The sequence below is a fragment of the Narcine bancroftii genome, chromosome 10 (assembly GCF_036971445.1).
Source record: "Narcine bancroftii isolate sNarBan1 chromosome 10, sNarBan1.hap1, whole genome shotgun sequence".
Lineage (NCBI taxonomy): Eukaryota > Metazoa > Chordata > Chondrichthyes > Torpediniformes > Narcinidae > Narcine > Narcine bancroftii.
Window position 1 is genome coordinate 107,867,912 of NC_091478.1, and position 13,846 is coordinate 107,881,757.

The 13,846-nt window shown below is 41.0% G+C and overlaps 1 protein-coding gene across 13 annotated transcripts in view; it reads right to left on the bottom strand.

Annotated features, from left to right (window-relative positions):
• Positions 1–13,846, bottom strand: part of cdh13 (cadherin 13, H-cadherin (heart)) — an 813,941-nt gene that overhangs the window by 617,658 nt on the left and 182,437 nt on the right. The window contains exon 1 of one of the 13 annotated variants that reach the window (XM_069902208.1): positions 9,287–9,368. The exons of the other annotated variants lie outside the window; for them this stretch is intronic. The gene's annotated coding sequence lies outside the window, so the exon portion shown is untranslated. Of the gene's footprint in view, positions 1–9,286; positions 9,369–13,846 lie in introns of those variants that run through there. 13 annotated transcript variants of the gene reach the window in all.

Sequence of the window (13,846 nt, forward strand, 5' to 3'; positions counted from 1 at the left end):
GGCAGTGTGTCCTTCACAACAAAGCCAGCTTGTTCAGTGCTGATGGTGCCAAACTGCTCCAGATGCAGGGCATTTATATCACCATTCCAGCCAATGTTCTGTGTCTTTTTTTTTTCCCCCAGAGTTGTTAAACATGGAGAGGCACTGATTCATCAGCTGAGAGGGGAGAGTACATGGCAATGTTTGATCAGATGCTAGAAGCCTTCAGGGATATGGAATGAAGGTGGAGGGATCCAAAAGCTTCTCCTTCCTGATTTCACACTATTAAACTGCCTCCTCTGATGATCGGTCTGAATAACGAGTCTGCCATGTTTTCTATGAGGGACAATTCTGTGGGAATGACTATGTCAGCCTATCACTGACAATTAGGTAAAGCAGTGGAGCAGTTCTCCCAGCTTCAACCCCAATTCCAAGATATTTGTTTACATGGACTGAGAACGGCTTTGCCTTATCCAAAATCAAAGACTAGGTCCATGCCAGGTTACTGCTGTAGTAAATGGAGATCAGTAAGAACTGGAAATATCTACAAATGCACCCAATATGGGTGCATTCAGCTCTGGGAATAAGATGATATCAGTTGTTTTGAAAATTTATATTACCATATTTCAAATGAAGTGTTAAAATCTGGAAATATCAAACAGTAATTTAAAGTGGTTTAAATGCAGACTTTATAGCGCCCTTTGGACCTCAGTTTTCTTCAGGCTGACTTCCAGGCCAAACATTTTGGCAGTTTCCGCAAAACGCTGAAGAGCTGGCTCTGAATGGGCAACTAAAGCGGCATCGTCTGCAAAGAGTAGTTCATGGACAAATTGCTCTTGTGTCTTGGTGTGAGCTTGCAGGCGCCTCAGATTGAAGAGACTGCCATCCGTGCAGTACCGGATGTAAACAACGTCTTCATTGTTGAGGTCTTTCATGGCTTGGTTCAGCATCATGCTGAAGAAGATTGAAAAGAGGGTTGGTGCGAGAACGCAGCCTTGCTTCACGCCATTGTTAATGGAGAAGGGTTCAGAGAGCTCATTGCTGTATCTGACCCAACCTTTTGGTTTTCGTGCAGTTGGATAACCATGTTGAAGAACTTTGGGGGGCATCCGAGCCACTCTAGTATTTGCCAAAGCCCTTTCCTACTCTTGGTGAGGTCAACAAAGGTGATGTAAAGTCCTTTGTTTTGTTCTCTGCACTTTTCTTGGAGCTGTCTGAGGGCAAAGACCATGTCAGTAGTTCTTCTGTTTGTGCGAAAGCCGCACTGTGATTCTGGGAGAACATTTTCAGCGACACTAGGTATTATTCTATTTAGGAGAGTCCTAGCGAAGATTTTGCCTTCATCAGCCAGCTCCCCACCATGACTACCAGCCCCCCCACATCTCCATCGGGCACACAAAACTCAAAACGGTCAACCAGTTTACCTATCTCGGCTGCACCATTTCATCGGATGCAAGGATCGACAATCGGATAGACAACAGATTCACCAAGGCAAATAGCGTCTTTGGAAGACTACACAAAAGAGTCTGGAAAAACAACTAACTGAAAAACCTCACAAAGATTAGCGTATGCAGAGCCGTTGTCATACCCACACTCCTGTTCGGCTCCGAATCATGGGTCCTCTACCGGCATCACCTACGGCTCCTAGAACACTTCCACCAGTGTTGTCTCCGCTCCATCCTCAACATTCATTGGACCGACTTCATCATCAACATCGAAGTACTCGAGATGGCAGAGGCCGACAGCATCGAATCCACGCTGCTGAAGATCCAACTGCGCTGGGTAGGTCACATCTCCAGAATGGAGGACCATCGCCTTCCCAAGATCGTGTTATATGGCGAGCTCTCCACTGGCCACCGAGACAGAGGTGCACCAAAGAAGAGGTACAAGGACTGCCTAAAGAAATCTCTTGGTGCCTGCCACACTGACCACCGCCAGTGGGCTGATATCACCTCAAACCATGCATCTTGGCGCCTCACAGTTCGGCGGGCAGCAACCTCCTTTGAAGAAGACCGCAGAGCCCACTTCACTGACAAAAGACAAAGGAGGAAAAACCCAACACCCAACCCCAACCCACCAATTTTCCCTTGCAACCGCTGCAACCGTGTCTGCCTGTCCCGCATCGGACTTGTCAGCCACAAATGAGCCTGCAGCTGACTTGGACATTACCCCTCCATTAATCTTCGTCTGTGAAGCCAAGCCAAAGAAAAGAAGAAGTGCCCTTTACCATGTATCATTTAACTTGTAAAATATACAATTTTAACCACAAACTACTAAATTACTCAGTACAAGGAATGATCTGCATTTATATATTTAGAGGCTGTAGAAATTCCCTCACTTTATTTCCGCTCCCCCACCCCCCACACCCACCCACCTCCCTCCATCCAAAAGCTTCATCAACTACAAGGACCAGAATCCTGACAGAAATATTTTAAGGTCAAACATGAGCATGCCAAGAACTTGGCAAAGTGAATACATTTCCAGAATTCCATTTGACATTACACTCTTCCTTGCTGATTATCATACATTAAGAAACATCTGTTGTATGATTGCAGTCCAAACACAGAAAAGCCATAATTAAACATGCTGAAAGCATGTTCCCCTTGACAAATTTACTCCACAGTTCATCCAGTTTAGACTAAGCAAGTAAGTGACATGCCACCAGTAAACTTCCCAATTGTTTTAAGATGAATTATATCATGGTTCCAGGTTTGATTTTGTAACCAGTTATTTTGCTGCCACTTTTATTCAATTTCTCAGAGAGATAAATCACTGATAAGCTGCAGAGTTCAGTTTATTCCTCAGTCATGTTTCACTTGATAACCTTTCTCCCAGAAGTGATGATGAATTCGGAAGTACTCAGAAGAAATTTTCAACGCAATTGGTGGAAAAGATTTCAAAAAGGACTCCCAGACTTTGAGATTTCTCTGGTGTAAAGACTTTACATGATGAAAGCATTAAAAATAAAAGATGAAATTAAAGTTTCTTTCTAAATAAATGCACAAACTACTAAAGGTAACAAATCCGCTTAACATCAATGATAGGAAGCTTTTGAAAAATGTATAATGGGAAATTACCACATAATTGTGATACTGTGGCAATGCCATATAGATATAGCGGTGATCTGGCCCCGCTGGTCACACGCAGTCATCATGGCCGACGTGGCAAAGATGGTGTCACAGGACCTTCTCTTCCGGTCCAGCGTGATGCAAGTTCCAGAATATGAGGGACTGGCTAGTCCCATCCTTAAAGGCCACAGTGTGAACTTCAAAGTCAATCAGTTGTGTTAAATGAGCTCATAGCCTGCTGTTTCAGTCTTTTTGCCACAACTCACCACAATACATCACTTCCAGACAAGTTCAATGTCTTTTGTGTCCCAGTTCTTCTATGCTACCAGTCTCTGAGGCTGAGGAGAACAGTGACTTCAGAAAGAGTCCGCCCTTGACTGTATATCTGAGCAGATCCTTAGAATATGTGCAAACCAACCGGCTGGAGTTCTTGCTACAATGGCCAGAGGGCCCCACCTGATTCAAAGGGGCATCCAAAATTTCAGAGTCTAAAAAGAGCAAGGTGACATGCCTCAATAACTATCAGCTGGTAGCACTGACACCTACTGTTATGAAATGTTTTGAGAGGTTGGTTATTGAGCAAATCAGCTATCTCAGGAAGGACATGGATCCACTTCAATTTGCTTACCGGCACAACAGGTGAATGGCAGATGCCATTTCGCTGGCCCTCCACTCTGTTAGACCACAGGAACACCTACATCATGTTGTTGCTGATTGTCTACTGCTCGCTGTTCCACATAATCGTACCAGTGATTCAGTGTCCTCGCCTTTCTCATTGGCTGATCCCAATGGATCAGCAACATCACCTCCTCCACAATGACGGTAATCACAGGGGCGCCCAAAGGCTGGATGCTTAGCCTCCTGCTCTACTCCCCGTATACCTGTGAATGTGCTGCCAAGTTCAACTCCAACTCAATGTAAAAATTCACCGATGACACAGCCATCGTTATCCGAATAACTGGAAACGATGAGTCAGAATGCAGGATGGAGAGAGAGAATCTGGTTGGGTGGTGCCAGGACAACAATCTTGCTCTCACCGAGACCAAAAGGCTTATTGCTAATTTTAAGAAAAATCACCTGTTTGCACTTATGGGAAGGAAGAGGAGAGAATCAGAACCTTCAAGTTTCTGGTAGTCTATATCTCAGAAGGCCTTTCCTGGAGTGAGCACATTGAGGCAATTGTGAAGAAAGCATACTACCATTCTACTTCCTGAGGAAACTTGTCATGTTGTCAGGTTCACGATCAAACTTCTTCATGTGCACTGTGGAACTAAATTTAAGCTATCCTGCCCGGTGATAGACTTTTGCACTTCAGGATGGGCACTCCCTCCTATTAGTTGATCAACTAATCTTTCCTCTATATTCTTAAATCTGCATATTGCAACCACAAATTTTAGTCTAGTGAGGAAGTTATCAACAGTTTCAACAGTCTCTTGCATTAAGCCTTGAAATTCATAACATTTAATTCTATGATTAGACCTGGGTTCAAGGTGAGAAGCAAACTTTGCAAATCTTTGCCCTGGATCATTTTTCTCCACCTCTGTAAGCTCCCAGCTATTCAATAAGTCAGAGCCTCGCTCCCCTATCCAGAAAAGTTTATAACTGACCTTCTCTACTGTTGCATTTTTAAAATAGCTTTGAATGCTAAATTGCACTTCTGCTGAAACTTTTTAAATGATTCAACAATGTCTTCAGCCTCCCAGTCCATCACTGGGTGAACTGCTGTTGCTCCAGCCACTTTTTTCAGTCATGTTTTTTTCTCTTCTTCCCCTTTGTATTTCAGTGACTTACAATCAATTGTATTGGTTTATTATTGTTCTCTTATACTGCTGCTTCTTAAATAATTTAGGGATGCAAGATTCAAATAACAGAAGAGTCTTTACTTACTGATGCCTTCCACCATCTCAGGAAATTGTTCACACACACTCAGAAATATGCCCCACAGTGGTGCACTAGTTACTACAGTGAAAAGGGTGTATTCTTACACAGTGACAAAATAGTTCACAATATCCTGACTATATAACACTTGTGATATTTTTTCTCTCTGTTATCCATTTATTGAAAGGAGTACTTTGTATTCAAATATGGAGAGACAAAACAACAGTATTTTTTTAATATCAACAGAGCTGTTCTTAAACTTGTGGAACCACAGATTTTAAATTAATATAAACACACACACAGGACATTGTGGGAAAGAAATTATTCAAAGATTCCCATAATTAGCTAAGGTAGATAAGAATTTTTTTTTTGGAAATAGGCAATTTCCTTCTTGAATGCGCTGTTACCAGAGTTGAATAGCTATTTATCACTCTCACAAAGAGATGACTCACCCACCTTCAATTTTCCTTCCTGCAGTTAAGTTTATTCTGTTCACTTAATTGTATCTCATTCCTTTGCCTCTCAATGCTTTTTAACAACATGGCTGTGGTTACATTCAGATATCAAAAACCAAACATGGGGCTGTCCAAAGTATTTTGAAGACAAATGATCTGAGGGCACCCTGCTCTATTGCATATTTCCACTGTTTTCCATGAATAATAAAGTTCCACTGTCTGTATCTGCTTTTTCTCTTTTTCTTTGTGCTGGTGAAGGACATTGTCCTGAAATTTTAACCCATTTCTTTTCAGATTTTCCAAATTTCCATTTTTCTGTTTGTAGTAACCATTATGTGTTTAGGGGATCAATTTATTTTAGTGTCCTCAAATTGTGTTTGTTTTGACATTTTAAGCGACTTCTCCAATTAATTTTTCATGCCACATCACGTAACACTTTCAAGTAATTGCTTTCATTTTTCATGTAGGTTATGTGGATTACAATTAAATTCTAAATATCCAAATCTCAACATACATAAGCAAAATACAAATATGATTAATGTGCTACAAATGGTATCTGATCAAGAAATGTAGTTCCATCGTTATGAGGGAATATTACCATAATAATAAATACAATAGCGTCGAGTTTGGTAAATGAACCAGTGGATAATTATTCAGTCAAACATTGCTGGCTTCCTGAGGAGTTGTGGAAGCATTTAGAATTTTCAAAAATTCTAAAAAGCTATCCATTGATTTAATGTGCATTTTTATACCTGTGATTAAAAAAGGAACTTCCACATATTTATGATCTTAGGTTTTCCTGTGGTTCACTGATAATGAATTAGTTCCACTGTGAATGTAGGTTAAATTTGGTGGCCAATGTGTACACAATAGGATCCCATAAATAGCCATGCAGTAAGTGTCCAGATTTTTAGTTTTAGCCTAAATATTAAATATTAACCAGTAAACCAGGTGTTGTCCAGATACAAGGGAATATTTACATTCACCTGAACAGAACCGCAATTCAAGAGGATGCTGAAGGCAAGAACTGCTCCCAAAGGGTTTTGGGCACTGAAGGATTCCTGATCATGTTTGTATGTCGAGCTTGGGTTGCTAATGGATCGAACAGGAGTCTGTGCAGCTGTAGAGGCTGCACGAGCGCTGGAGATAAATCCATGGACATTCAGTGACTCTGAAGGGACTCTCTTTTGCTTTATTGTAACGGATATGTGTTACTCCTTAGTTATAAAATATATATTTGTTAATAAAGTAAGTTATAGAGTTAAATAAATTTCTAGTAAATTTGTGGGCTGGGCAGAGGTCACATCACATTTACAATACACTCAGAAGTGAGGTCATTTTTAGAGTCGACATCTTGGAAAGGCAGAGTTAATGGAACTGAAGTGGGTTTTAAATTATTCAAGAACAAAGGAGTGTCTGCTTATAAAAAACTGAAGTATTCAAGTAGTCAAGAAGAACTAGTGAAGGAGGCCATCTGTTTTAACAAAAACAGGTTTTTGCTCTGGTTATCAAACTTTCTGGAGACTATAACCACTTAAACTGAGATAAAGTCAGAAGTTTGTGGATGTAAAGAGGTAATCTATCACAAGTTGTCTTTTTGACAAAAATGAAACTAAAACTGTGGTGATGTCATGTCACATGATGTCCAAGAAACATAAATGAAGAAGGCAGAGACATTTTGAAACCAAAAGGAGAAGTTAACCCTCCTGTGAAAGACACAGGGGGTAAAACAATAGTCTCTAGAGAGAGAAGGAGATGCTGTTCTGTATTGTATTATGCTTATCATAGAAGGGTCACAAAATCAGTGACCATAAAGAAGAGTCACTTCACTGTCTCTTTGAATAAGGAGGACAGTTTTGGAATTGAAGATACAGTAACCAGAAAAGGTACTGTTGTGTGTTACCCCTGGAAAAGGGAAATGCAAAATAAGTGGCTTTAAAATAAGTAAAACCACTTCTGACTCTATATTTAAGATGAAGAGGGCAGATTCATCATATGGAACACAGATTCCAAAATCTCCAAAAAACATTTACGTGAAGAATATCTTTCAAAGATAATTCATCAAGAGACTTATGAGTTGAATTTAAAGAGATTTCAATACATAATGTTTAAAAGTGCTTTATAATTATTTCTGAAATGCAATTTAAAAAGATCCTCAAGTTCAACAAGATGTTTGAAATTGGACTTTAAAATCAACTTTTTCAGAATCAACCTTGAACTGTTTGAATTTAATCATACACACACATTTGCACATAATGGGGTTTAAGATGGGGTTAAGTATAGAGATAAGTAAGAAATATATGTAATTGTTAATTTAATAAAAACTATTATTTTTAATTTATCATTGTCGGGTGAATTTTCCATTGCTGTTCCTTTATTAGTACTGACAAGGTTAATTACTTCAAAACACCCTTTTTGCTTATGAGCATAAGGCAATGTTGTGTAAAATTACCTGTTCTATACTGTTACATGACAATAAGGGAGTCTTGAATCTTGACAAGACAGACAGGATTTAGGTTCAATTCCTCACTTTGAGCTGAGGTATCTCTGACAACATATTACGTCTTTGGTGCTTCGCTAAAGTGTCAATTTAGATTATGTGCTTAACATAGGAACATAGGAAGTAGGAACAGGAGTAGGCCAAAAATGGCCCATCAAGCCTGCTCCACCATTCAATACGATCATGACTGATCTAATTTATGACCTAACTCCACCTACTTGCCTTCTCCCCATATCCCCTAATTCCTCTATCATGTAAAAATTTATCTAATTGAATTTTAAATATGTTTAATGAGGCAGCCTCAACCACTTCCCTGGTTATAGAATTCCAAACATTCACCACTCTCTGGGAAAAACTATTTTTCCTCATCTCTGTCCTAAATCTACTCCCCCGAATCTTGAGACTGTGTCCTCTCATTTTAGTTTCCCCGGCCAGCTCAAAAAACCTTCCTATATCTATCCTATCCATACCCTTCATAATCCTATATGTTTCTATAAGATCTCCTCTCATTCTTCTGAACTCGAGCGAATACAATCCTAGATGATTTAATCTTTCATCATATGTCAACCCCTTCATCCCAGGGATCAACCTAGTAAACCTCCTCTGGACCATCTCCAAAGCCAGTATATCCTTCCTCAAATATGGAGACCAGAACTGGACACAGTACTCCAGGTGCGGTCTCACCAGTACCTTATACAGTTGCCACATTACCTCCCTACTCTTGAATTCAATTCCTCTCGCGATGAAGGCCAACATTCCATTTGCCTTCTTAATAACCTGCTGCACCTGCAACCTAACTCTTTGCGATTCATGCACAAGCCCTCCCAAGTCCCTCTGCACAACAGCATGCTGTAGTTTTTCACCCTTTAAATAATATTCAGCTCTTTTATTTTTCTTGCCAAAGTGGATCACCTCACCCTTACTAACATTGTACTCCATCTGCCAGACCTTTGCCCACTCATCCAGCTTAACTCTATCCCTCTGCAGACTCTCCACATCCTCATTACAATTTGCTCTTCCACTCAATTTGGTGTCATCTGCAAACTTGGCTCCACCACATTTTGTCCCCTCCTCTAAGTCATCAATGTAAATGATGAACAGTTGTGGGCCTAACACTGACCCCTACGGCACCCCACTTACCACTCTCTGCCAACCTGAGAAACTCCCATTTATCCTGACTCTCTGCCTCCTGTCAGACAACCAATTTTCAATCCAGGCCAATAGACTTCCCCGGACTCCACTTTCCTGTAACTTACTGAAAAGTCTCTTGTGCGGCACCTTATCAAACGCTTTCTGGAAATCCAAATAGACAACATCAACCTGTTCCCCTCGATCCACCGCACCCATTATATCCTCTGGAGCATTTCAAATTCATGACATCAGAAGTTTTTGGGTTAATGGTTTACCATTGATGTTTGAAACTATCGGCTTTCAAAAGAAGACACGAGGACGAGAAGAAAATCCATCAGTCTTTCTGTACGTCGCAAGCTTTTGGTTACGTCCTGCCGATGCTGGTGCTGCATTTTTTATCTACAATGAATATAGTTCGCAATGTTACAACCACAGTTGTAACTTTGTTTTCAATTTAGGACTGAAGGCTCTCACCAGTCTCAGCCGCAGCAGTGAGTGTGCACAAAAGGAATCATAAAGGGGTGTGGAAATATTCTGAGCCATTTCATGACTGGAATATAAACAATAGAGATGATTTTATTCTCCTTTTTTTTAGTAGATTTCCTAAGGATAATAAACAGAGATATTTCTCTCTCATACACAGGATTAAAGTTAATTTTCCAACTGATGAAAAGCTTGGCTTAATTCTGTGGAGATTTTTAGGGTATCTATCATTCAGTTCACTTTCTTTGGAAATCTCAATTTTATTTGAAAATCCATCATCTTTGTGTGTGACTTCCATAATCATGAGTTTGTTTCTGGGTCCACCAGTGTTTGCTGCACTCATGCACTGAGGCACCAGAAGATGCACAAAGCAATGTCTTGCTTATCAAGACACAACTTTTGAGAAATTACTCTTACATGACCAGTGACCCGACAGTGCTAGCCACCCACATGAATGTAGGCGTGCACTATGAATATGCCTGCTCTTTCTGTGATATATAAAAGAGATCTATCTCTGCAGATCCTGACCCTTGAAGTCAGGTATTAGGATGCATTTAAAAATTCACTGTGACTTGTCCCAGATCCCCATCCCACACATCACAGCCGCACACCTCTTAATTTGATCATGACCCTAACCTTTCTTTGGAGCAGCCAGCTGCAATATCACTTCCTTCAATTTACACAACCCAATGATTATTTGACAGAGCCTAGGGTCTTAAAACCTGACCCAACCATGAGTAACAACCTGACCATCTCTCACCCAAGCTTCCCTCCACTGCAGCCATCCCCTGCTTTTTTTCCTGGGTTCATAACCTAGTTAGTCTTTCCAGCTCACTCTACATTTCACTCTCAACAATCCAAGACCTCCAGCACAGTATATAAACTCTTTAATATGGATCAAACATTGATTCTGGCTAAGCACAATTTTTAGCTTGTGGTTCATTTTTTTTAAATACTGAAAACACTCAACAGGTCAAGCAGCATCTGTGGAAAGAGAAACTGTTAATGTTTCAGTCCAAGGGGTTTGCAACCAGAAATATTATGGAAGGGCTCTGGCCTGAAACAATGGTAATATGGTATATCTTTACCTCCTATGAATGTTGCAAAACTGACTGAGTTTCTCTAGCATTTTTGTGTTTTTACATTAATTCTGCAGCCTGACCTGTTGAATTTTTCAAACATTTTCTGATAATTGCTTCAGATTCACGGCGTTAGTTTCACTTTTATTTTCACCATCACTTCACTTGATTTGCATTGGATTTCTGATATGAACAGTTGATAATATTCATAATGGTTATGATTTTCAATAATTTCCCAACTGTAAACTATTCATTATATCAATTATACTATAATAGCAACAATGTAAGAGCTGGCAAAATAACCCAAAGCAGTAAATAGCATCAGAGAGAGCATGATGGCATCTACTGGATTTAACTAACCCAAAGCCTGGCATCTACTGGATTTAACTAACCCAAAGCCTGGCATCTATTGGATTGAAATAACCCAAAGCCTGGCATCTGTTGGATTGAAATAACCCAAAGCCTGGCATCTATTGGATTTAACTAACCCAAAGCCTGGCATCTACTGGATTTAACTAACCCAAAGCCTGGCATCTACTGGATTGAAATAACCCAAAGCCTGGCATCTGTTGGATTGAAATAACCCAAAGCCTGGCATCTGTTTGGATTGAAATAACCAAAAGCCTGGCATCTGTTGGATTGAAATAACCCAAAGCCTGGCATCTATTGGATTGAAATAACCCAAAGCCTGGCATCTATTGGATTGAAATAACCCAAAGCCTGGCATCTATTGGATTGAAATAACCCAAAGCCTGGCATCTATTGGATTTATAGCCTGCTGCAACAGATTGATATTTGAATTCAGTGACATTTAACAGTGGGCTCAAGAGTTCTTGCAATAAACAGATAAATTATATTCTGGTGCAATGCTTACTGACGATTTAATCAGAGTTCATTGGAAAAGATTTAGTGATGAATAAGAATTACTAAATCTCTTTACTATAATCCTTCAGTTTAAATTTGTTATTTAGTCCAAGATAGATACAAAGTAGAGTGAATGCAATGTCCAAGGAATGTCAGTGTAACTAAAATGCATAAAGTGTAACAAGAAGAATGAATGCAATTAATGCTGATGAAGCTAAATATCTTAAGAGCTTAGTTCATAAGTCAAACAGAATATTAAGCCTTCAGGAAGTTTTATATACAGGGTAGTAGTTTTTTTTTAAATGTTGGCTGCCACATTACTAGATTCTTGATGAAAATCACATCTGAGCAAGTTTAAATTGGAGCTTTGAGCTGTAAATTATTTTGCAGTCTAGATTTTTTAAAATGTTGCCACTACCAGAGCTGCTGGTAACAGCTGTGAATCCAGGAAAACAAGAGTGGAGACGCAGCACTGCTCTGAAGAGTTCACCTGCCCGGACCTAATGCTGGCAGCACCATACAGACTTTAAATGGCCTGTTAAAGGAGACAAGTTAAAGGAGACAATGTTTGTTAGTAAAATCCTGCAACTGCTGAGGTCTGTGCCCAAGATGGTGGTGCCTTTGCTCGCCAGTGGCCACAAAAGTTTGCAAATGCTAGGAGCACCAGACAGGTGCATGCCACCAGAAAACAGAGAGCAGCCTCCCTTGAGAAGGAAAAGCAGCAGAGGTGACCTATAAACAAGACAGTGACCACGATGGCAGATCAGCGATGGGCTCAGAGGCTGAAGAACATACAGGCAGTTGGCTGTTGGTGACATGAGCTGAGGAACCCAGGCAGGCAGAAGGCTGCTGGCATTCTGCGGTCAAATGACTCATACCAAGCCTTGTAAAACTGTGGACTGGCTCAAGACTGGCTGAAGTGGTACCAGATATCAGAACCTGGATGCGAGAGGGGGCTGAGGGTGAGAAGGGCTCCCAAAGGGGCCTGGGCATTGAAATAACCCAAAGCCTGGCATCTATTGGTGAGAGCTGGGAGCGCAGACACAACACTCCCCTGTAGGGTTCTACCACCCCATCCAACTGCCAACAGTTCTGTTCAGGTTTAAACAGCCTGCTAAAGGAGCCGACAGGGTCTAGGGCCAAGATGGTGGTGTCTTGTGTTTGGCAGCAGCTACGAGGGGTTGCAGACTCTGAGAGAGCAGCGGACTGGCACGGTGCACCAGTAACTGTTGTGAAGAAGAAGCAGAGATGATCCTAAGGACGGTGACCCTAATGGCCAATCAGTAAGGGGCTCTGCATCTGAAGGACACATACAGGAGATGAGCTGTTGGTGACTTGCAGGTGAGGAACCCACAAAGGCTGCAGGGATGACTTGAGTTCAAAGGACATACACCAGGCTGTGGGCTGCTGAAGGCTGAGGGCAAGATGGGCTCCCAAAGAGACCTGAGCGCTGAAGGCTTCCTCATTGTGTCAGAGGTTTGGATCTGAGCTCAGGTTGCCAATGGTTTGAACTGAACTGGAGACTTGTGTGGTCGCAGAGGCTGAAGAAGCGCTGGAGGTGAATCCATGGACATTTGGTGACCCTGGGTGGACTCTCTTTTGATTGTAAGGGGCACCAGTTAATGCGAATGGAAAATCTTTGTCTGCCTATGGCAGGTTAAAGGAAATTTCATGTAATTTACATTCATGTTTTATTACATGACAATACACAGTATCTGATCTGATTTACAAGATGGTGAAGATTTCACATTTATTGTCAGAGAGCAGAAAAGACATTACATATATAACCTTGAAGTTTGTTTTCTTGTGGGCCAGACAGAATTACCACTTTTTGGTAGTGGGGAAAAAATGTACATAATGTACAGATGTAAACAAATAAACAAATGTTAACAACTGACTGCAATATAGAGAGGTGAAAAAAAATCAAACAATAAAGTGCAAACATAAGAGTCCTTAAATTAGTCCTTGATTGAGTCTGATGGTGGAAGGGTAACAGCTGTTCCTGAATCTGGTAGTGCAAGTCACCTAGACCTCTTTCCTGATGGCAGCAGTGAGAACAGAAGTGGTGTGGATTTTTGATAATTGGTGCTGCTCTGCAATGGCAGTGTTCCTGTAGATGTTCTCAATGCCTGATGTCCTGGGCTACATTTTGCAGGGCTTTACGTCAGGGTTATTGATGTCTCCATACCACACTGTGATCCAGCCGGTCAGCACACTTTCCACACCTCTGCAGAAATTTGCCAGGGTTTCCGATGTCATACCAAACCTCTGTAAAACTCCTGATGAAGTAGGGGTACCGATGTGCTTTCTTTACAATGCCAATTCTTTGTTGGCTCCAGGAAAGATCCTCCGAGATGGTGACTCCCAAGAACTTAAATCACTCACCCTCTCCACCTCTGATCCCCCAAT